At 43.7% G+C, this 21,953-nt stretch overlaps 11 non-coding genes and 2 pseudogenes across 11 annotated transcripts; all 13 read right to left on the bottom strand.

Annotated features, from left to right (window-relative positions):
- Nucleotides 1-746: 746 nt before the first annotated feature.
- On the bottom strand, nt 747-937 carry LOC141183146 (U2 spliceosomal RNA). Its single transcript, XR_012258151.1, has one exon. It is a non-coding gene; the product is annotated as a U2 spliceosomal RNA (small nuclear RNA).
- A 1,118-nt stretch (nt 938-2,055) lies between these two features.
- On the bottom strand, nt 2,056-2,246 carry LOC141183103 (U2 spliceosomal RNA). The gene has a single exon (XR_012258112.1). It is a non-coding gene; the product is annotated as a U2 spliceosomal RNA (small nuclear RNA).
- Nucleotides 2,247-3,354: 1,108 nt separating this feature from the next.
- Nucleotides 3,355-3,545, bottom strand: LOC141183102 (U2 spliceosomal RNA). The gene has a single exon (XR_012258111.1). It is a non-coding gene; the product is annotated as a U2 spliceosomal RNA (small nuclear RNA).
- Nucleotides 3,546-4,660: 1,115 nt separating this feature from the next.
- Nucleotides 4,661-4,851, bottom strand: LOC141183101 (U2 spliceosomal RNA). Its single transcript, XR_012258110.1, has one exon. It is a non-coding gene; the product is annotated as a U2 spliceosomal RNA (small nuclear RNA).
- Nucleotides 4,852-5,969: 1,118 nt separating this feature from the next.
- On the bottom strand, nt 5,970-6,160 carry LOC141183099 (U2 spliceosomal RNA). Its single transcript, XR_012258108.1, has one exon. It is a non-coding gene; the product is annotated as a U2 spliceosomal RNA (small nuclear RNA).
- Nucleotides 6,161-7,278: 1,118 nt separating this feature from the next.
- LOC141183098 (U2 spliceosomal RNA) lies at nt 7,279-7,469 on the bottom strand. Its single transcript, XR_012258107.1, has one exon. It is a non-coding gene; the product is annotated as a U2 spliceosomal RNA (small nuclear RNA).
- Nucleotides 7,470-8,584: 1,115 nt separating this feature from the next.
- Nucleotides 8,585-8,775, bottom strand: LOC141183097 (U2 spliceosomal RNA). Its single transcript, XR_012258106.1, has one exon. It is a non-coding gene; the product is annotated as a U2 spliceosomal RNA (small nuclear RNA).
- Nucleotides 8,776-9,890: 1,115 nt separating this feature from the next.
- LOC141183453 (U2 spliceosomal RNA) lies at nt 9,891-10,120 on the bottom strand (annotated as a pseudogene).
- Nucleotides 10,121-10,880: 760 nt separating this feature from the next.
- On the bottom strand, nt 10,881-10,972 carry LOC141183529 (U2 spliceosomal RNA; annotated as a pseudogene).
- Nucleotides 10,973-12,087: 1,115 nt separating this feature from the next.
- LOC141183095 (U2 spliceosomal RNA) lies at nt 12,088-12,278 on the bottom strand. Its single transcript, XR_012258105.1, has one exon. It is a non-coding gene; the product is annotated as a U2 spliceosomal RNA (small nuclear RNA).
- A 1,118-nt stretch (nt 12,279-13,396) lies between these two features.
- Nucleotides 13,397-13,587, bottom strand: LOC141183094 (U2 spliceosomal RNA). The gene has a single exon (XR_012258104.1). It is a non-coding gene; the product is annotated as a U2 spliceosomal RNA (small nuclear RNA).
- A 1,115-nt stretch (nt 13,588-14,702) lies between these two features.
- On the bottom strand, nt 14,703-14,893 carry LOC141183093 (U2 spliceosomal RNA). The gene has a single exon (XR_012258103.1). It is a non-coding gene; the product is annotated as a U2 spliceosomal RNA (small nuclear RNA).
- Nucleotides 14,894-16,006: 1,113 nt separating this feature from the next.
- LOC141183360 (U2 spliceosomal RNA) lies at nt 16,007-16,198 on the bottom strand. The gene has a single exon (XR_012258337.1). It is a non-coding gene; the product is annotated as a U2 spliceosomal RNA (small nuclear RNA).
- Nucleotides 16,199-21,953: the final 5,755 nt, after the last annotated feature.

Raw genomic sequence — 21,953 nt, 5'->3', positions numbered from 1 at the left:
TGCTGCTGTGCACAGGTATATAAAGGCTCAGAGCCTATTATGACACGCGCAGCCAGCGTTCCATTGCCACATTCCATCTACTGCAGGCAGGATACCTGGCTGGCTGAATGTCGCTGAGAAGCTCACAGAGACCGCCATAAGCAACAGTTTAACAGAATGCCACAGACTAATCAACCAAACTTTTTGGGTTGGGTTCTCTTTTATAGTCTGCAGGCATTAAATGAAAGAAGTCAGTGTTCCAGCAGAAGGAGACAACGTTTCAGAAAAGGCATTGTAGCAAATCAAAAAAGAAATTTTAAGCGCAGCAGAGTAACCAGCGCACATACCTGTTAGCTCAGGTGAGTTTAAAAGGCTGCTGTTGATAACAAGGGCATTTGCTAAATAGATGGTGTGTGTGCAACAATATACTGAAAGGTCAATTATATTGTGCAGCTTATCTCACCACCTGTAGTTATTTAGGTGAAAGCTCCAAAATGCTTGCCTAATATGTCTGTTTATCCAAAAGGAAGTAAAAAGGGAGAGCTAGAAAGATAGCATTGCATCACATTACATGGCAATGCAATGCACAGTTGCTGAAGTTGAACCAAAATGAGCTTGTAATCTGGCTTCTGCAACTTTGAACATGAAAAATCCAATGAGGAGAAGAAAAGCAAAGCCAAAGAGTCCATCCCAAAATCCGACAAACAAGCAAAATGAACAAAAAACATTGAATTCAATTCTTTCTGATTTTAGAAACTGCATTAAAGAAGGGGTGCACCGGTCCTGGATATACTGCAATACCAGGTCAATGCGTGGAGTGGACAGAGCAAGCTCTTTTTCCATCTCCCTGTTCTAAAAATCCATTTAATATATGGTCCCCAGATAGGGGACGTATCAGATATTAAACTGATAAGAACAGATACTACACTTGATCTTAGCCAAAAGGCCGAGAAGCGATAACCAGAATTGGTTTCAAACTACGGAGCCACCCAAGGATCCTGAAAAGTCCATTTGTGGAGATGAGCTCCTGGACTCCCGTTAAGAAGACATGTTGTCAACCTCTAGATCCCTTACATGCCTGCACTTTTCGGCTTGCTGCTGCTGCAATCCACGCGTTTTAGATCTGCATAACTCCACCTCTTTAAACACAGCACCTTCACCCCCTGCTGTTCCCACCCGCCTCAACACCGTTGGAAGGGAGGAGAACCAATTAAGGCGGGGGGTGGGGTGGAACGAGCAGCTGTCTACCCTTAGCAGGAGGGCTCCTGATTACATACCTCTCCTGCTGCTGCTGCTGCTGCTGGCTGTCCAGCAGCAGACTGAAGGTGGCTGCTGCTGTGCACAGGTATATAAAGGCTCAGAGCCTATTATGACACGCGCAGCCAGCGTTCCATTGCCACATTCCATCTACTGCAGGCAGGATACCTGGCTGGCTGAATGTCGCTGAGAAGCTCACAGAGACCGCCATAAGCAACAGTTTAACAGAATGCCACAGACTAATCAACCAAACTTTTTGGGTTGGGTTCTCTTTTATAGTCTGCAGGCATTAAATGAAAGAAGTCAGTGTTCCAGCAGAGGGAGACAACGTTTCAGAAAAGGCATTGTAGCAAACCAAAAAAGAAATTTTAAGCGCAGCAGAGTAACCAGCGCACATACCTGTTAGCTCAGGTGAGTTTAAAAGGCTGCTGTTGATAACAAGGGCATTTGCTAAATAGATGGTGTGTGTGCAACAATATACTGAAAGGTCAATTATATTGTGCAGCTTATCTCACCACCTGTAGTTATTTAGGTGAAAGCTCCAAAATGCTTGCCTAATATGTCTGTTTATCCAAAAGGAAGTAAAAAGGGAGAGCTAGAAAGATAGCATTGCATCACATTACATGGCAATGCAATGCACAGTTGCTGAAGTTGAACCAAAATGAGCTTGTAATCTGGCTTCTGCAACTTTGAACATGAAAAATCCAATGAGGAGAAGAAAAGCAAAGCCAAAGAGTCCATCCCAAAATCCGACAAACAAGCAAAATGAACAAAAAACATTGAATTCAATTCTTTCTGATTTTAGAAACTGCATTAAAGAAGGGGTGCACCGGTCCTGGAGATACTGCAATACCAGGTCAATGCGTGGAGTGGACAGAGCAAGCTCTTTTTCCATCTCCCTGTTCTAAAAATCCATTTAATATATGGTCCCCAGATAGGGGACGTATCAGATATTAAACTGATAAGAACAGATACTACACTTGATCTTAGCCAAAAGGCCGAGAAGCGATAACCAGAATTGGTTTCAAACTACGGAGCCACCCAAGGATCCTGAAAAGTCCATTTGTGGAGATGAGCTCCTGGACTCCCGTTAAGAAGACATGTTGTCAACCTCTAGATCCCTTACATGCCTGCACTTTTCGGCTTGCTGCTGCTGCAATCCACGCGTTTTAGATCTGCATAACTCCACCTCTTTAAACACAGCACCTTCACCCCCTGCTGTTCCCACCCGCCTCAACACCATTGGAAGGGAGGAGAACCAATTAAGGCGGGGGGTGGGGTGGAACGAGCAGCTGTCTACCCTTAGCAGGAGGGCTCCTGATTACATACCTCTCCTGCTGCTGCTGGCTGTCCAGCAGCAGACTGAAGGTGGCTGCTGCTGTGCACAGGTATATAAAGGCTCAGAGCCTATTATGACACGCGCAGCCAGCGTTCCATTGCCACATTCCATCTACTGCAGGCAGGATACCTGGCTGGCTGAATGTCGCTGAGAAGCTCACAGAGACCGCCATAAGCAACAGTTTAACAGAATGCCACAGACTAATCAACCAAACTTTTTGGGTTGGGTTCTCTTTTATAGTCTGCAGGCATTAAATGAAAGAAGTCAGTGTTCCAGCAGAAGGAGACAACGTTTCAGAAAAGGCATTGTAGCAAACCAAAAAAGAAATTTTAAGCGCAGCAGAGTAACAGCGCACATACCTGTTAGCTCAGGTGAGTTTAAAAGGCTGCTGTTGATAACAAGGGCATTTGCTAAATAGATGGTGTGTGTGCAACAATATACTGAAAGGTCAATTATATTGTGCAGCTTATCTCACCACCTGTAGTTATTTAGGTGAAAGCTCCAAAATGCTTGCCTAATATGTCTGTTTATCCAAAAGGAAGTAAAAAGGGAGAGCTAGAAAGATAGCATTGCATCACATTACATGACAATGCAATGCACAGTTGCTGAAGTTGAACCAAAATGAGCTTGTAATCTGGCTTCTGCAACTTTGAACATGAAAAATCCAATGAGGAGAAGAAAAGCAAAGCCAAAGAGTCCATCCCAAAATCCGACAAACAAGCAAAATGAACAAAAAACATTGAATTCAATTCTTTCTGATTTTAGAAACTGCATTAAAGAAGGGGTGCACCGGTCCTGGAGATACTGCAATACCAGGTCAATGCGTGGAGTGGACAGAGCAAGCTCTTTTTCCATCTCCCTGTTCTAAAAATCCATTTAATATATGGTCCCCAGATAGGGGACGTATCAGATATTAAACTGATAAGAACAGATACTACACTTGATCTTAGCCAAAAGGCCGAGAAGCGATAACCAGAATTGGTTTCAAACTACGGAGCCACCCAAGGATCCTGAAAAGTCCATTTGTGGAGATGAGCTCCTGGACTCCCGTTAAGAAGACATGTTGTCAACCTCTAGATCCCTTACATGCCTGCACTTTTCGGCTTGCTGCTGCTGCAATCCACGCGTTTTAGATCTGCATAACTCCACCTCTTTAAACACAGCACCTTCACCCCCTGCTGTTCCCACCCGCCTCAACACCGTTGGAAGGGAGGAGAACCAATTAACACGGGGGGTGGGGTGGAACGAGCAGCTGTCTACCCTTAGCAGGAGGGCTCCTGATTACATACCTCTCCTGCTGCTGCTGCTGCTGGCTGTCCAGCAGCAGACTGAAGGTGGCTGCTGCTGTGCACAGGTATATAAAGGCTCAGAGCCTATTATGACACGCGCAGCCAGCGTTCCATTGCCACATTCCATCTACTGCAGGCAGGATACCTGGCTGGCTGAATGTCGCTGAGAAGCTCACAGAGACCGCCATAAGCAACAGTTTAACAGAATGCCACAGACTAATCAACCAAACTTTTTGGGTTGGGTTCTCTTTTATAGTCTGCAGGCATTAAATGAAAGAAGTCAGTGTTCCAGCAGAAGGAGACAACGTTTCAGAAAAGGCATTGTAGCAAACCAAAAAAGAAATTTTAAGCGCAGCAGAGTAACCAGCGCACATACCTGTTAGCTCAGGTGAGTTTAAAAGGCTGCTGTTGATAACAAGGGCATTTGCTAAATAGATGGTGTGTGTGCAACAATATACTGAAAGGTCAATTATATTGTGCAGCTTATCTCACCACCTGTAGTTATTTAGGTGAAAGCTCCAAAATGCTTGCCTAATATGTCTGTTTATCCAAAAGGAAGTAAAAAGGGAGAGCTAGAAAGATAGCATTGCATCACATTACATGGCAATGCAATGCACAGTTGCTGAAGTTGAACCAAAATGAGCTTGTAATCTGGCTTCTGCAACTTTGAACATGAAAAATCCAATGAGGAGAAGAAAAGCAAAGCCAAAGAGTCCATCCCAAAATCCGACAAACAAGCAAAATGAACAAAAAACATTGAATTCAATTCTTTCTGATTTTAGAAACTGCATTAAAGAAGGGGTGCACCGGTCCTGGAGATACTGCAATACCAGGTCAATGCGTGGAGTGGACAGAGCAAGCTCTTTTTCCATCTCCCTGTTCTAAAAATCCATTTAATATATGGTCCCCAGATAGGGGACGTATCAGATATTAAACTGATAAGAACAGATACTACACTTGATCTTAGCCAAAAGGCCGAGAAGCGATAACCAGAATTGGTTTCAAACTACGGAGCCACCCAAGGATCCTGAAAAGTCCATTTGTGGAGATGAGCTCCTGGACTCCCGTTAAGAAGACATGTTGTCAACCTCTAGATCCCTTACATGCCTGCACTTTTCGGCTTGCTGCTGCTGCAATCCACGCGTTTTAGATCTGCATAACTCCACCTCTTTAAACACAGCACCTTCACCCCCTGCTGTTCCCACCCGCCTCAACACCGTTGGAAGGGAGGAGAACCAATTAAGGCGGGGGGTGGGGTGGAACGAGCAGCTGTCTACCCTTAGCAGGAGGGCTCCTGATTACATACCTCTCCTGCTGCTGCTGCTGCTGCTGGCTGTCCAGCAGCAGACTGAAGGTGGCTGCTGCTGTGCACAGGTATATAAAGGCTCAGAGCCTATTATGACACGCGCAGCCAGCGTTCCATTGCCACATTCCATCTACTGCAGGCAGGATACCTGGCTGGCTGAATGTCGCTGAGAAGCTCACAGAGACCGCCATAAGCAACAGTTTAACAGAATGCCACAGACTAATCAACCAAACTTTTTGGGTTGGGTTCTCTTTTATAGTCTGCAGGCATTAAATGAAAGAAGTCAGTGTTCCAGCAGAAGGAGACAACGTTTCAGAAAAGGCATTGTAGCAAACCAAAAAAGAAATTTTAAGCGCAGCAGAGTAACCAGCGCACATACCTGTTAGCTCAGGTGAGTTTAAAAGGCTGCTGTTGATAACAAGGGCATTTGCTAAATAGATGGTGTGTGTGCAACAATATACTGAAAGGTCAATTATATTGTGCAGCTTATCTCACCACCTGTAGTTATTTAGGTGAAAGCTCCAAAATGCTTGCCTAATATGTCTGTTTATCCAAAAGGAAGTAAAAAGGGAGAGCTAGAAAGATAGCATTGCATCACATTACATGGCAATGCAATGCACAGTTGCTGAAGTTGAACCAAAATGAGCTTGTAATCTGGCTTCTGCAACTTTGAACATGAAAAATCCAATGAGGAGAAGAAAAGCAAAGCCAAAGAGTCCATCCCAAAATCCGACAAACAAGCAAAATGAACAAAAAACATTGAATTCAATTCTTTCTGATTTTAGAAACTGCATTAAAGAAGGGGTGCACCGGTCCTGGAGATACTGCAATACCAGGTCAATGCGTGGAGTGGACAGAGCAAGCTCTTTTTCCATCTCCCTGTTCTAAAAATCCATTTAATATATGGTCCCCAGATAGGGGACGTATCAGATATTAAACTGATAAGAACAGATACTACACTTGATCTTAGCCAAAAGGCCGAGAAGCGATAACCAGAATTGGTTTCAAACTACGGAGCCACCCAAGGATCCTGAAAAGTCCATTTGTGGAGATGAGCTCCTGGACTCCCGTTAAGAAGACATGTTGTCAACCTCTAGATCCCTTACATGCCTGCACTTTTCGGCTTGCTGCTGCTGCAATCCACGCGTTTTAGATCTGCATAACTCCACCTCTTTAAACACAGCACCTTCACCCCCTGCTGTTCCCACCCGCCTCAACACCGTTGGAAGGGAGGAGAACCAATTAAGGCGGGGGGTGGGGTGGAACGAGCAGCTGTCTACCCTTAGCAGGAGGGCTCCTGATTACATACCTCTCCTGCTGCTGCTGCTGCTGCTGGCTGTCCAGCAGCAGACTGAAGGTGGCTGCTGCTGTGCACAGGTATATAAAGGCTCAGAGCCTATTATGACACGCGCAGCCAGCGTTCCATTGCCACATTCCATCTACTGCAGGCAGGATACCTGGCTGGCTGAATGTCGCTGAGAAGCTCACAGAGACCGCCATAAGCAACAGTTTAACAGAATGCCACAGACTAATCAACCAAACTTTTTGGGTTGGGTTCTCTTTTATAGTCTGCAGGCATTAAATGAAAGAAGTCAGTGTTCCAGCAGAAGGAGACAACGTTTCAGAAAAGGCATTGTAGCAAACCAAAAAAGAAATTTTAAGCGCAGCAGAGTAACCAGCTCACATACCTGTTAGCTCAGGTGAGTTTAAAAGGCTGCTGTTGATAACAAGGGCATTTGCTAAATAGATGGTGTGTGTGCAACAATATACTGAAAGGTCAATTATATTGTGCAGCTTATCTCACCACCTGTAGTTATTTAGGTGAAAGCTCCAAAATGCTTGCCTAATATGTCTGTTTATCCAAAAGGAAGTAAAAAGGGAGAGCTAGAAAGATAGCATTGCATCACATTACATGGCAATGCAATGCACAGTTGCTGAAGTTGAACCAAAATGAGCTTGTAATCTGGCTTCTGCAACTTTGAACATGAAAAATCCAATGAGGAGAAGAAAAGCAAAGCCAAAGAGTCCATCCCAAAATCCGACAAACAAGCAAAATGAACAAAAAACATTGAATTCAATTCTTTCTGATTTTAGAAACTGCATTAAAGAAGGGGTGCACCGGTCCTGGAGATACTGCAATACCAGGTCAATGCGTGGAGTGGACAGAGCAAGCTCTTTTTCCATCTCCCTGTTCTAAAAATCCATTTAATATATGGTCCCCAGATAGGGGACGTATCAGATATTAAACTGATAAGAACAGATACTACACTTGATCTTAGCCAAAAGGCCGAGAAGCGATAACCAGAATTGGTTTCAAACTACGGAGCCACCCAAGGATCCTGAAAAGTCCATTTGTGGAGATGAGCTCCTGGACTCCCGTTAAGAAGACATGTTGTCAACCTCTAGATCCCTTACATGCCTGCACTTTTCGGCTTGCTGCTGCTGCAATCCACGCGTTTTAGATCTGCATAACTCCACCTCTTTAAACACAGCACCTTCACCCCCTGCTGTTCCCACCCGCCTCAACACCGTTGGAAGGGAGGAGAACCAATTAAGGCGGGGGGTGGGGTGGAACGAGCAGCTGTCTACCCTTAGCAGGAGGGCTCCTGATTACATACCTCTCCTGCTGCTGCTGCTGCTGGCTGTCCAGCAGCAGACTGAAGGTGGCTGCTGCTGTGCACAGGTATATAAAGGCTCAGAGCCTATTATGACACGCGCAGCCAGCGTTCCATTGCCACATTCCATCTACTGCAGGCAGGATACCTGGCTGGCTGAATGTCGCTGAGAAGCTCACAGAGACCGCCATAAGCAACAGTTTAACAGAATGCCACAGACTAATCAACCAAACTTTTTGGGTTGGGTTCTCTTTTATAGTCTGCAGGCATTAAATGAAAGAAGTCAGTGTTCCAGCAGAAGGAGACAACGTTTTAGAAAAGGCATTGTAGCAAACCAAAAAAGAAATTTTAAGCGCAGCAGAGTAACCAGCGCACATACCTGTTAGCTCAGGTGAGTTTAAAAGGCTGCTGTTGATAACAAGGGCATTTGCTAAATAGATGGTGTGTGTGCAACAATATACTGAAAGGTCAATTATATTGTGCAGCTTATCTCACCACCTGTAGTTATTTAGGTGAAAGCTCCAAAATGCTTGCCTAATATGTCTGTTTATCCAAAAGGAAGTAAAAAGGGAGAGCTAGAAAGATAGCATTGCATCACATTACATGGCAATGCAATGCACAGTTGCTGAAGTTGAACCAAAATGAGCTTGTAATCTGGCTTCTGCAACTTTGAACATGAAAAATCCAATGAGGAGAAGAAAAGCAAAGCCAAAGAGTCCATCCCAAAATCCGACAAACAAGCAAAATGAACAAAAAACATTGAATTCAATTCTTTCTGATTTTAGAAACTGCATTAAAGAAGGGGTGCACCGGTCCTGGAGATACTGCAATACCAGGTCAATGCGTGGAGTGGACAGAGCAAGCTCTTTTTCCATCTCCCTGTTCTAAAAATCCATTTAATATATGGTCCCCAGATAGGGGACGTATCAGATATTAAACTGATAAGAACAGATACTACACTTGATCTTAGCCAAAAGGCCGAGAAGCGATAACAAGAATTGGTTTCAAACTACGGAGCCACCCAAGGATCCTGAAAAGTCCATTTGTGGAGATGAGCTCCTGGACTCCCGTTAAGAAGACATGTTGTCAACCTCTAGATCCCTTACATGCCTGCACTTTTCGGCTTGCTGCTGCTGCAATCCACGCGTTTTAGATCTGCATAACTCCACCTCTTTAAACACAGCACCTTCACCCCCTGCTGTTCCCACTCGCCTCAACACCGTTGGAAGGGAGGAGAACCAATTAAGGCGGGGGGTGGGGTGGAACGAGCAGCTGTCTACCCTTAGCAGGAGGGCTCCTGATTACATACCTCTCCTGCTGCTGCTGCTGCTGGCTGTCCAGCAGCAGACTGAAGGTGGCTGCTGCTGTGCACAGGTATATAAAGGCTCAGAGCCTATTATGACACGCGCAGCCAGCGTTCCATTGCCACATTCCATCTACTGCAGGCAGGATACCTGGCTGGCTGAATGTCGCTGAGAAGCTCACAGAGACCGCCATAAGCAACAGTTTAACAGAATGCCACAGACTAATCAACCAAACTTTTTGGGTTGGGTTCTCTTTTATAGTCTGCAGGCATTAAATGAAAGAAGTCAGTGTTCCAGCAGAAGGAGACAACGTTTCAGAAAAGGCATTGTAGCAAACCAAAAAAGAAATTTTAAGCGCAGCAGAGTAACCAGCGCACATACCTGTTAGCTCAGGTGAGTTTAAAAGGCTGCTGTTGATAACAAGGGCATTTGCTAAATAGATGGTGTGTGTGCAACAATATACTGAAAGGTCAATTATATTGTGCAGCTTATCTCACCACCTGTAGTTATTTAGGTGAAAGCTCCAAAATGCTTGCCTAATATGTCTGTTAATCCAAAAGGAAGTAAAAAGGGAGAGCTAGAAAGATAGCATTGCATCACATTACATGGCAATGCAATGCACAGTTGCTGAAGTTGAACCAAAATGAGCTTGTAATCTGGCTTCTGCAACTTTGAACATGAAAAATCCAATGAGGAGAAGAAAAGCAAAGCCAAAGAGTCCATCCCAAAATCCGACAAACAAGCAAAATGAACAAAAAACATTGAATTCAATTCTTTCTGATTTTAGAAACTGCATTAAAGAAGGGGTGCACCGGTCCTGGAGATACTGCAATACCAGGTCAATGCGTGGAGTGGACAGAGCAAGCTCTTTTTCCATCTCCCTGTTCTAAAAATCCATTTAATATATGGTCCCCAGATAGGGGACGTATCAGATATTAAACTGATAAGAACAGATTTTTTTTTTTTTTTTTTTTCTTTTTTTTTTTTTTAGCCCGAATTCGTGTACAAAACCCGAGTGCGCTTAAAAAAGTGACAAGTGCCACAAAAAAAGTGCACTAGGATGCTGGTCTTCTTGAAACCCTCTCCAAAAGGAGAAGGGTCCCCCAAACCATTCCCCGTCCCTCCGAGCCAAAAGGCCACAGCGAGGAACAGGGACAAAAAGCCACCTCCAGCCGAAGCCAGAGGCGACCCAATCTTACCCCCAGCACCTGCCCGAGTTCTCACCCGAGCAAGGCACTGGGAGCCAAAGACTGTGCTCCCCTCCTGGAAGAGGGGAGCCAACAACGCTCTCCTCCCGAAAGAGGAGAGCCAGGGGGGTTCAGGGGGGAGCGGAACCTGATGGCCACACACTCCCCCCCTAGACCTGCCAAGAGAGGAACCCGTAAGGGAACCGCATCCCGACAAAATCCTAGTAGGACGTGACACACGTGAATAAGTGGACACACAGTGACAAAGAAATTAAATAAATAGTGAAGGTTTCACAGTATAATACTGCCCGGACCTTCGACCGGGAATTGAAAAATTCCCCATCCTAAGGCCAGAAGGCCCGGAATAAGGGTGTGTGCGAAGAAAGAAAATTTGAAGTGCTTGTGCAAATGTGCCATAAACTCAAGTGGGGTTCCCAATCCCAGTGAGTTAAGGCACCCCAGGGTCACCACTCCTGGGGCACTTCACACTTCGGGCTTTCGATCTTCCCCGGCCCAATGGCGTCGATCCTGGGGGGCCATGCTTTCCACCAGATGACTATATTAGCCACCTGGCGTACTAACAAGCGCCTAAACCCCAGTGTGCATAATGTATCAATCTACTAGGGCGGCCAACATCCAAAACCGCCTTTTCAAAAGATACTACACTTGATCTTAGCCAAAAGGCCGAGAAGCGATAACCAGAATTGGTTTCAAACTACGGAGCCACCCAAGGATCCTGAAAAGTCCATTTGTGGAGATGAGCTCCTGGACTCCCGTTAAGAAGACATGTTGTCAACCTCTAGATCCCTTACATGCCTGCACTTTTCGGCTTGCTGCTGCTGCAATCCACGCGTTTTAGATCTGCATAACTCCACCTCTTTAAACACAGCACCTTCACCCCCTGCTGTTCCCACCCGCCTCAACACCGTTGGAAGGGAGGAGAACCAATTAAGGCGGGGGGTGGGGTGGAACGAGCAGCTGTCTACCCTTAGCAGGAGGGCTCCTGATTACATACCTCTCCTGCTGCTGCTGCTGCTGGCTGTCCAGCAGCAGACTGAAGGTGGCTGCTGCTGTGCACAGGTATATAAAGGCTCAGAGCCTATTATGACACGCGCAGCCAGCGTTCCATTGCCACATTCCATCTACTGCAGGCAGGATACCTGGCTGGCTGAATGTCGCTGAGAAGCTCACAGAGACCGCCATAAGCAACAGTTTAACAGAATGCCACAGACTAATCAACCAAACTTTTTGGGTTGGGTTCTCTTTTATAGTCTGCAGGCATTAAATGAAAGAAGTCAGTGTTCCAGCAGAAGGAGACAACGTTTCAGAAAAGGCATTGTAGCAAACCAAAAAAGAAATTTTAAGCGCAGCAGAGTAACCAGCGCACATACCTGTTAGCTCAGGTGAGTTTAAAAGGCTGCTGTTGATAACAAGGGCATTTGCTAAATAGATGGTGTGTGTGCAACAATATACTGAAAGGTCAATTATATTGTGCAGCTTATCTCACCACCTGTAGTTATTTAGGTGAAAGCTCCAAAATGCTTGCCTAATATGTCTGTTTATCCAAAAGGAAGTAAAAAGGGAGAGCTAGAAAGATAGCATTGCATCACATTACATGGCAATGCAATGCACAGTTGCTGAAGTTGAACCAAAATGAGCTTGTAATCTGGCTTCTGCAACTTTGAACATGAAAAATCCAATGAGGAGAAGAAAAGCAAAGCCAAAGAGTCCATCCCAAAATCCGACAAACAAGCAAAATGAACCAAAAACATTGAATTCAATTCTTTCTGATTTTAGAAACTGCATTAAAGAAGGGGTGCACCGGTCCTGGAGATACTGCAATACCAGGTCAATGCGTGGAGTGGACAGAGCAAGCTCTTTTTCCATCTCCCTGTTCTAAAAATCCATTTAATATATGGTCCCCAGATAGGGGACGTATCAGATATTAAACTGATAAGAACAGATACTACACTTGATCTTAGCCAAAAGGCCGAGAAGCGATAACCAGAATTGGTTTCAAACTACGGAGCCACCCAAGGATCCTGAAAAGTCCATTTGTGGAGATGAGCTCCTGGACTCCCGTTAAGAAGACATGTTGTCAACCTCTAGATCCCTTACATGCCTGCACTTTTCGGCTTGCTGCTGCTGCAATCCACGCGTTTTAGATCTGCATAACTCCACCTCTTTAAACACAGCACCTTCACCCCCTGCTGTTCCCACCCGCCTCAACACCGTTGGAAGGGAGGAGAACCAATTAAGGCGGGGGGTGGGGTGGAACGAGCAGCTGTCTACCCTTAGCAGGAGGGCTCCTGATTACATACCTCTCCTGCTGCTGCTGCTGCTGCTGGCTGTCCAGCAGCAGACTGAAGGTGGCTGCTGCTGTGCACAGGTATATAAAGGCTCAGAGCCTATTATGACACGCGCAGCCAGCGTTCCATTGCCACATTCCATCTACTGCAGGCAGGATACCTGGCTGGCTGAATGTCGCTGAGAAGCTCACAGAGACCGCCATAAGCAACAGTTTAACAGAATGCCACAGACTAATCAACCAAACTTTTTGGGCTGGGTTCTCTTTTATAGTCTGCAGGCATTAAATGAAAGAAGTCAGTGTTCCAGCAGAAGGAGACAACGTTTCAGAAAAGGCATTGTAGCAAACCAAAAAAGAAATTTTAAGCGCAGCAGAGTAACCAGCGCACATACCTGTTAGCTCAGGTGAGTTTAAAAGGCTGCTGTTGATAACAAGGGCATTTGCTAAATAGATGGTGTGTGTGCAACAATATACTGAAAGGTCAATTATATTGTGCAGCTTATCTCACCACCTGTAGTTATTTAGGTGAAAGCTCCAAAATGCTTGCCTAATATGTCTGTTTATCCAAAAGGAAGTAAAAAGGGAGAGCTAGAAAGATAGCATTGCATCACATTACATGGCAATGCAATGCACAGTTGCTGAAGTTGAACCAAAATGAGCTTGTAATCTGGCTTCTGCAACTTTGAACATGAAAAATCCAATGAGGAGAAGAAAAGCAAAGCCAAAGAGTCCATCCCAAAATCCGACAAACAAGCAAAATGAACAAAAAACATTGAATTCAATTCTTTCTGATTTTAGAAACTGCATTAAAGAAGGGGTGCACCGGTCCTGGAGATACTGCAATACCAGGTCAATGCGTGGAGTGGACAGAGCAAGCTCTTTTTCCATCTCCCTGTTCTAAAAATCCATTTAATATATGGTCCCCAGATAGGGGACGTATCAGATATTAAACTGATAAGAACAGATACTACACTTGATCTTAGCCAAAAGGCCGAGAAGCGATAACCAGAATTGGTTTCAAACTACGGAGCCACCCAAGGATCCTGAAAAGTCCATTTGTGGAGATGAGCTCCTGGACTCCCGTTAAGAAGACATGTTGTCAACCTCTAGATCCCTTACATGCCTGCACTTTTCGGCTTGCTGCTGCTGCAATCCACGCGTTTTAGATCTGCATAACTCCACCTCTTTAAACACAGCACCTTCACCCCCTGCTGTTCCCACCCGCCTCAACACCGTTGGAAGGGAGGAGAACCAATTAAGGCGGGGGGTGGGGTGGAACGAGCAGCTGTCTACCCTTAGCAGGAGGGCTCCTGATTACATACCTCTCCTGCTGCTGCTGCTGCTGGCTGTCCAGCAGCAGACTGAAGGTGGCTGCTGCTGTGCACAGGTATATAAAGGCTCAGAGCCTATTATGACACGCGCAGCCAGCGTTCCATTGCCACATTCCATCTACTGCAGGCAGGATACCTGGCTGGCTGAATGTCGCTGAGAAGCTCACAGAGACCGCCATAAGCAACAGTTTAACAGAATGCCACAGACTAATCAACCAAACTTTTTGGGTTGGGTTCTCTTTTATAGTCTGCAGGCATTAAATGAAAGAAGTCAGTGTTCCAGCAGAAGGAGACAACGTTTCAGAAAAGGCATTGTAGCAAACCAAAAAAGAAATTTTAAGCGCAGCAGAGTAACCAGCGCACATACCTGTTAGCTCAGGTGAGTTTAAAAGGCTGCTGTTGATAACAAGGGCATTTGCTAAATAGATGGTGTGTGTGCAACAATATACTGAAAGGTCAATTATATTGTGCAGCTTATCTCACCACCTGTAGTTATTTAGGTGAAAGCTCCAAAATGCTTGCCTAATATGTCTGTTTATCCAAAAGGAAGTAAAAAGGGAGAGCTAGAAAGATAGCATTGCATCACATTACATGGCAATGCAATGCACAGTTGCTGAAGTTGAACCAAAATGAGCTTGTAATCTGGCTTCTGCAACTTTGAACATGAAAAATCCAATGAGGAGAAGAAAAGCAAAGCCAAAGAGTCCATCCCAAAATCCGACAAACAAGCAAAATGAACAAAAAACATTGAATTCAATTCTTTCTGATTTTAGAAACTGCATTAAAGAAGGGGTGCACCGGTCCTGGAGATACTGCAATACCAGGTCAATGCGTGGAGTGGACAGAGCAAGCTCTTTTTCCATCTCCCTGTTCTAAAAATCCATTTAATATATGGTCCCCAGATAGGGGACGTATCAGATATTAAACTGATAAGAACAGATACTACACTTGATCTTAGCCAAAAGGCCGAGAAGCGATAACCAGAATTGGTTTCAAACTACGGAGCCACCCAAGGATCCTGAAAAGTCCATTTGTGGAGATGAGCTCCTGGACTCCCGTTAAGAAGACATGTTGTCAACCTCTAGATCCCTTACATGCCTGCACTTTTCGGCTTGCTGCTGCTGCAATCCACGCGTTTTAGATCTGCATAACTCCACCTCTTTAAACACAGCACCTTCACCCCCTGCTGTTCCCACCCGCCTCAACACCGTTGGAAGGGAGGAGAACCAATTAAGGCGGGGGGTGGGGTGGAACGAGCAGCTGTCTACCCTTAGCAGGAGGGCTCCTGATTACATACCTCTCCTGCTGCTGCTGCTGCTGGCTGTCCAGCAGCAGACTGAAGGTGGCTGCTGCTGTGCACAGGTATATAAAGGCTCAGAGCCTATTATGACACGCGCAGCCAGCGTTCCATTGCCACATTCCATCTACTGCAGGCAGGATACCTGGCTGGCTGAATGTCGCTGAGAAGCTCACAGAGACCGCCATAAGCAACAGTTTAACAGAATGCCACAGACTAATCAACCAAACTTTTTGGGTTGGGTTCTCTTTTATAGTCTGCAGGCATTAAATGAAAGAAGTCAGTGTTCCAGCAGAAGGAGACAACGTTTCAGAAAAGGCATTGTAGCAAACCAAAAAAGAAATTTTAAGCGCAGCAGAGTAACCAGCGCACATACCTGTTAGCTCAGGTGAGTTTAAAAGGCTGCTGTTGATAACAAGGGCATTTGCTAAATAGATGGTGTGTGTGCAACAATATACTGAAAGGTCAATTATATTGTGCAGCTTATCTCACCACCTGTAGTTATTTAGGTGAAAGCTCCAAAATGCTTGCCTAATATGTCTGTTTATCCAAAAGGAAGTAAAAAGGGAGAGCTAGAAAGATAGCATTGCATCACATTACATGGCAATGCAATGCACAGTTGCTGAAGTTGAACCAAAATGAGCTTGTAATCTGGCTTGCAACTTTGAACATGAAAAATCCAATGAGGAGAAGAAAAGCAAAGCCAAAGAGTCCATCCCAAAATCCGACAAACAAGCAAAATGAACAAAAAACATTGAATTCAATTCTTTCTGATTTTAGAAACTGCATTAAAGAAGGGGTGCACCGGTCCTGGAGATACTGCAATACCAGGTCAATGCGTGGAGTGGACAGAGCAAGCTCTTTTTCCATCTCCCTGTTCTAAAAATCCATTTAATATATGGTCCCCAGATAGGGGACGTATCAGATATTAAACTGATAAGAACAGATTTTTTTTTTTTTAATTTGGCTATCCCCTGCAGAGGGATAAAACCGTTTATTAAAACTTTAACAAATTACAAGCATAATTACACAAATACCAAACGTTAAAAGACAAATGAAATTTACAAAACAAAAAAATACAAAGATTTTAAATAATTAGGTTCCATTGGTCAACAAGCCATTTTTTGGAAATATGTAAATTCTTCTTTTTGTCAATTAAATAATAAGTATACATTTTACATAAACATAAACTTAAAACATCATTCACTGATAAAACATCTTGTTTAAAAATAGCAATGTTGCGCGCTTTCCAGAGAGATGACTTGGCGCAGTTCACTGTCTTCCAAGCCATTGTGTACTGGTCCATTGTGGGGCATTCCATAAGTCCGTATAGCACAGTTTTATATGTAAAGTCCTTGAGGTCTGCCACCCTTTCCAGTAGGGGGAGCAGTCTTCTCCAGAAATCCTTTGCAAAATTACATGTCCATAATAGATGTTCCACCGTTTCCTCGTCTTGGCATCCGGCTCTTGGGCAGATGGCAGACCTCACAAATCCTCTTCTGTATTGGAATGCCCGGCAAGGAAGACAGCGGTGCATGCAACTCCAAGCCAGATCTCTCTGTTCATTAAAAAGATAAAAAACGTTAATCATTTTCCAGATAGACATAGATTTGTCATCATCATATCTGTCAACATTACATATTTCCTCACTTTTACGTATTTCTTTAATTAGTTTCTTACTATTTCTTAATTCCTCTATTTTCTTAGTCCCTAAATTAAAATCGGACACTATTTTCCTTAAAATCTCATAATGCGTCAACAAATTAAAAGCATGGGGCACAGATATATTAACTTCATACCATCCAAACTTTCTCATAAAAAATCCTGTATTAAAACGCATAAAAAAGGACCAATAGTGATTCTTAAAAAGGGCATTAAAACAGTAAACGAACAGATGGATTAAAAGAAACCTATTAAAATCTGGAAAATCTTTACCACCTTTTACTTTTGATTTCATCACGATTTCTCTTTTCAGCTTTTCCATTTTTGAGTTCCAAAAGAAGGTAAAACAGGTTTTGGTTATCTTTTTTAAAACATTCACAGGCGGGGGGAAAACCATGCTAAGATACAATAAAAGAGGTAAAATCACCATCTTTAAAACCAATACTTTACCCTCCATTGTAAGTCTCCTCATGTTCCACATACATATTTTCGTATTTACTTTCTGTGTAACTGTTTCCCAACTATTATAACCATCATTATTTTCAGTGAATGATATACCTAAAATGGAAATGGATTCGGAGACATTAATTGGTACATCACGTAAAATCATCCCCCCAACACTTAAAATGTTACACTTATTAAAATTGATTTTAAAACCAGAAGCTAGACAAAAGGATTGCACTTGATGGAGAGTGGCCGTAAGTGATGGTGCATCTGTACACAAGACCGCCACGTCATCCATGTAGCCTACAACCTTGGCCTCCAAACCACCGCTTCCAGGCAGAGGGACACCGCATATCTGTTTATTTTGGCGTATTGCACATAACATTGGTTCCAGTGCACAGATAAACAGTAGGGGGGACAGAGGGCATCCCTGTTTCACCCCTGACCGTAAAAATACCTCTTGTGTCTTAAAACCATTCACTAAAATCTTACTTGTACAATCCTTGTAAAATGCTTTAAGCGATAGTAAAAACCCTTCTGGTATGCCCATTTTCTCTAAAACTTTAAAAAGATAAAAGTGTGAGACACGGTCAAATGCTTTTTCAAAATCAATAGATAAAATCGCCATTTTCCCCTTTCTGTCTTTCACATCCTCAATACAGTCTTTCACTAAATTCAGATTGTCCCATATACTGCGTCCCGGCACCCCACACACTTGATTAGAATGAATAACTTTGCTGATGACTTCTTTTAGACGATTTGCACAAATTTTAGCCATTATTTTATAGTCACAATTTAAAAGTGTTATTGGTCTCCAGTTTTCTAATTTTGATTTATCGCCTTTTTTGTATAGGAGGGAGACTTCACCTTTCTTCCAGGAATTTAATAAAACCTTATTATTAAAAACCTCAGTAAACAAATAAAACAAATCATCTTTTAAAATATCATAAAAACATACATAAAATTCTATTGGGATGCCATCAGGACCAGGGACCTTTCCAGTTTTAAAACTTTTAATAGTTTTTAACATTTCTTGTTCCGTTAAAACTTGGGATAAAAACTCTTGGGATGCGGGATCTAAAACAGCTGTTAGTCCTTGCAGCGAATCATACATTAATTTATTATCTATATTTTTTCCATTAAAAAGATTAGAAAAAAAAACCTCAACTTTACCCAGCATATTTTTTATATTATTCTCACCATCTATATGGTCAATTATCACTTTTTCTTTTTTATTTTTCCTAAAAAAATATCTGGAACACTTTTCATTTTCTTCTATATGTTGTACTCTAGAACGAAAAATTATCTCTTTTCCTTTTTGTTCTAGCCATTTTGAAATCTCTTCTTTTAAGTTTGAAATATCAAGTTGTACATCTATCCCATTGTCTCTGAGCTTAAATAATGTTTGTAGGCGGGTATTTAAAATTCTATATTCTTCATATTTTTCTTTGGCTCTACATATACTCTTTTTAATAAAAAAGTCTTTTATTTTTACTTTCATTCTATCCCACCATACACTCATAGTCTCATTTGTTTTTTTCCCTTTTCTACATTTCCTATAAAACTCAATAAAATCTGATAAAATCTGCGGGTCGGTTAAAAGGGATACGTTCATTTTCCAGCTTTTCTTACCACATTTTTTGTTGTCATTTACTTTTATGGTAAAGGATAAAAGTTTATGGTCTGAAAAATATATTAGTTAAAACTTCACATTTGGCAGGTATTGTTTTATCTGAACCAAAAATAAAATCAATCCTAGAGCTACAATTAGCATTGCTCCAAGTGAAACCGGCGTCCTCTGTGCTGTCATTATGACACTCTTTATATATGTCTATCAATTTAGCATCTTTGACTATATCATGTAGCATACCTGAGGTTTTATCGTAGTTCCTGCTTACAGAGCTGGAGCGCCGGTTTTCACCTTTTAAAACACAATTAAAATCCCCTGCTAAGATAAAAGGTTCAGAGTTATTAATAAATAATGGTAAAAGATCAAGCATTTCGGCTCTTTCATTTTTCTCTGGGGATCCATAAAAATTTAAAAACTGCCATCTAATACCATCAATAAAAGCTTTCACTAATAAAATACGACCTGGTAAAATTTCCTGAATAAAATCAATTAAAACGTTCCCTTTAAAAAGTATGGCTACACCCGCTGATCCTGCAGCATTCGATCCGGACCAGACAGATGGCCCACACTTCCACTCATCTTTATATTTTTGATATGACATTTCATGTGGGATATTACATTCTTGCAGAAAAAATACAGATGCAGTAAAACACGTAAAAAAATTAAAAAGAGCAGTTCTTCTCGTGTTAGATTTTATGCCTCTCACGTTGAGGGAAATACCTTTGAGTTCAGCCATCATTAGAAAATGTAGAAATTTTAATTAGGTAACTAAGAGCAACGGATTTACCTGTCCGATGAACCTGATCAGACCACTGGGCTTGCGCCTCCCTCCTCATCTGATAGTATCGTCACGAGAGTCTCCGTGGAGGAGGAAAGATTACCACATTTATATAAACCCGACGCTACACTGGCATAGCTCGGAGGGCTGGCTGGCAGAACCCGCTGGGTCTCCATTGGCTGGCCATGCAGTTCCTCATCAGGTGGGTCCCCGAGGGGTTCCGCCGCCCCTGTTTGACCTGTAGAAGGTCGTCCTATAGGAGGAGGTTGCGCACAAGGCAGAGCCTCTGACTCTTCAGAGGCAGCAAGATCCCGGTCCCCACCTGTAGCAGCGGAGACCGAAACCCCTGAGGGTCCAGCGTCCACGTCCCCTTCTGGAGAAGTGTCCATCTGTTCACCTCCTGCTGCCTCCTCCGAACCACCCTTTTTCTTTTTCTTAGGACCCACCTTTATCCACTCAGCGCCCTCAGCACTAGGAGACCCAGACTGGGCATGGGCTTCTGTGTCGGCCTTTTGCCGGTCCCTTTTGACCTTACCAGTAGTGCCCTTCTGCTCCTTCTCAGCCCTCCTTTTGGACTCCCGCAGGTCCTGCAGCCAGGTTTTGGGATTTGGTATTTTACCTGTCATAGACTCTGGAGACACTTCACTATTTGGTACGCCCTTATTGTCTCCAGAGGCTCCAGGTTGTTGTTCCTCCTCCTGAGGGGTGGTCTGATCTTTTGGTCCTTGGTCGGACGTCTTGGACTTCCCCTTTTGCTCATCTTCCCGAAATCTGTGAGGACAAGAAAAATAAAAGTGACCTGGAGTCTGGCAAAAACTGCATTTCTTTTCCTTAGGGCATTCTTTTGTCTCATGTTCTTCACTAGCACAATTTCTACATGATACATGACAGTTTTCTTTTGAATGACCATAGCGCCCACAATTTCTGCAATATACTGGCATCCCAGAAAAGAAGAAATCCCCATTTGTTTGCCCAATTTTGAAGCGGGCAGGGGGGAGCCGTATACCACCTGGTGTATTTGGATCTCTTGTACACTTCACAAGGAATTTCCACTTAGATGTCCATATGTTATATTCGTTTAATATCTTCCCAATACATTTAACACTTTTAAAATAAATTGCTAGAAATGACATTACTTCTGGAGCAGAAACAAAGGGCGAAAATATTTTTACAATAACCAGTCTTACCTCATCCAGGACGTGCTCAACAATTTGTATCCCTTTCAAAACAGGACTATTTTCAACTTTTTTTAACTTTTCTAGTACATCTCTAAAAATACCTTCTCCGGTGAATGTGATGTCATAGTCACCTCTTCTGGGATAATCCTGGATGGAGAGAATTTCATTCCTTTGTACGCCAAGAAGGTTCCTGAGCACGTCCTGGACTACATACCCTAATTTCCTCATATCCGAGCCACCCGCCGTGAAGTGAACTCGGATAGAGTTTTTTAGCCTCGCATAAAGAGGCACGAGGTTAGGGTCAACCTCCATGGAAAAACGCAACAAGGTTGCAAATTGCAGCCGCTTGCAATCTGCGCTCCCAGTGTTCTTGCAGCGAAAAACACCTGGAAGCTGGGGGATCGCAACTCGTTACCCTGGGACTAAGCCCTCTCCCTAATAGCAGCAAGCAGGTTAAGTCCACCAAAGTGGACGATCCTGCCAGGCCAAGGAGAGGGGTACCCGAGTGCCCTTCAACCACAATCTCCTGCAATAAAGCACTTGATCGTAGCCAAAAGGCCGAGAAGCGATAACCAGAATTGGTTTCAAACTACGGAGCCACCCAAGGATCCTGAAAAGTCCATTTGTGGAGATGAGCTCCTGGACTCCCGTTAAGAAGACATGTTGTCAACCTCTAGATCCCTTACATGCCTGCACTTTTCGGCTTGCTGCTGCTGCAATCCACGCGTTTTAGATCTGCATAACTCCACCTCTTTAAACACAGCACCTTCACCCCCTGCTGTTCCCACCCGCCTCAACACCGTTGGAAGGGAGGAGAACCAATTAAGGCGGGGGGTGGGGTGGAACGAGCAGCTGTCTACCCTTAGCAGGAGGCCTCCTGATTACATACCTCTCCTGCTGCTGCTGCTGCTGGCTGTCCAGCAGCAGACTGAAGGTGGCTGCTGCTGTGCATAGGTATATAAAGGCTCAGAGCCTATTATGACACGCGCAGCCAGCGTTCCATTGCCACATTCCATCTACTGCAGGCAGGATACCTGGCTGGCTGAATG

The sequence above is a fragment of the Phyllobates terribilis genome, unplaced genomic scaffold (assembly GCF_046119375.1).
Source record: "Phyllobates terribilis strain yellow unplaced genomic scaffold, ASM4611937v1 Scaffold_38__1_contigs__length_12584779, whole genome shotgun sequence".
NCBI lineage: Eukaryota > Metazoa > Chordata > Amphibia > Anura > Dendrobatidae > Phyllobates > Phyllobates terribilis.
This window is presented reverse-complemented; position numbering and strand designations above follow the sequence as displayed.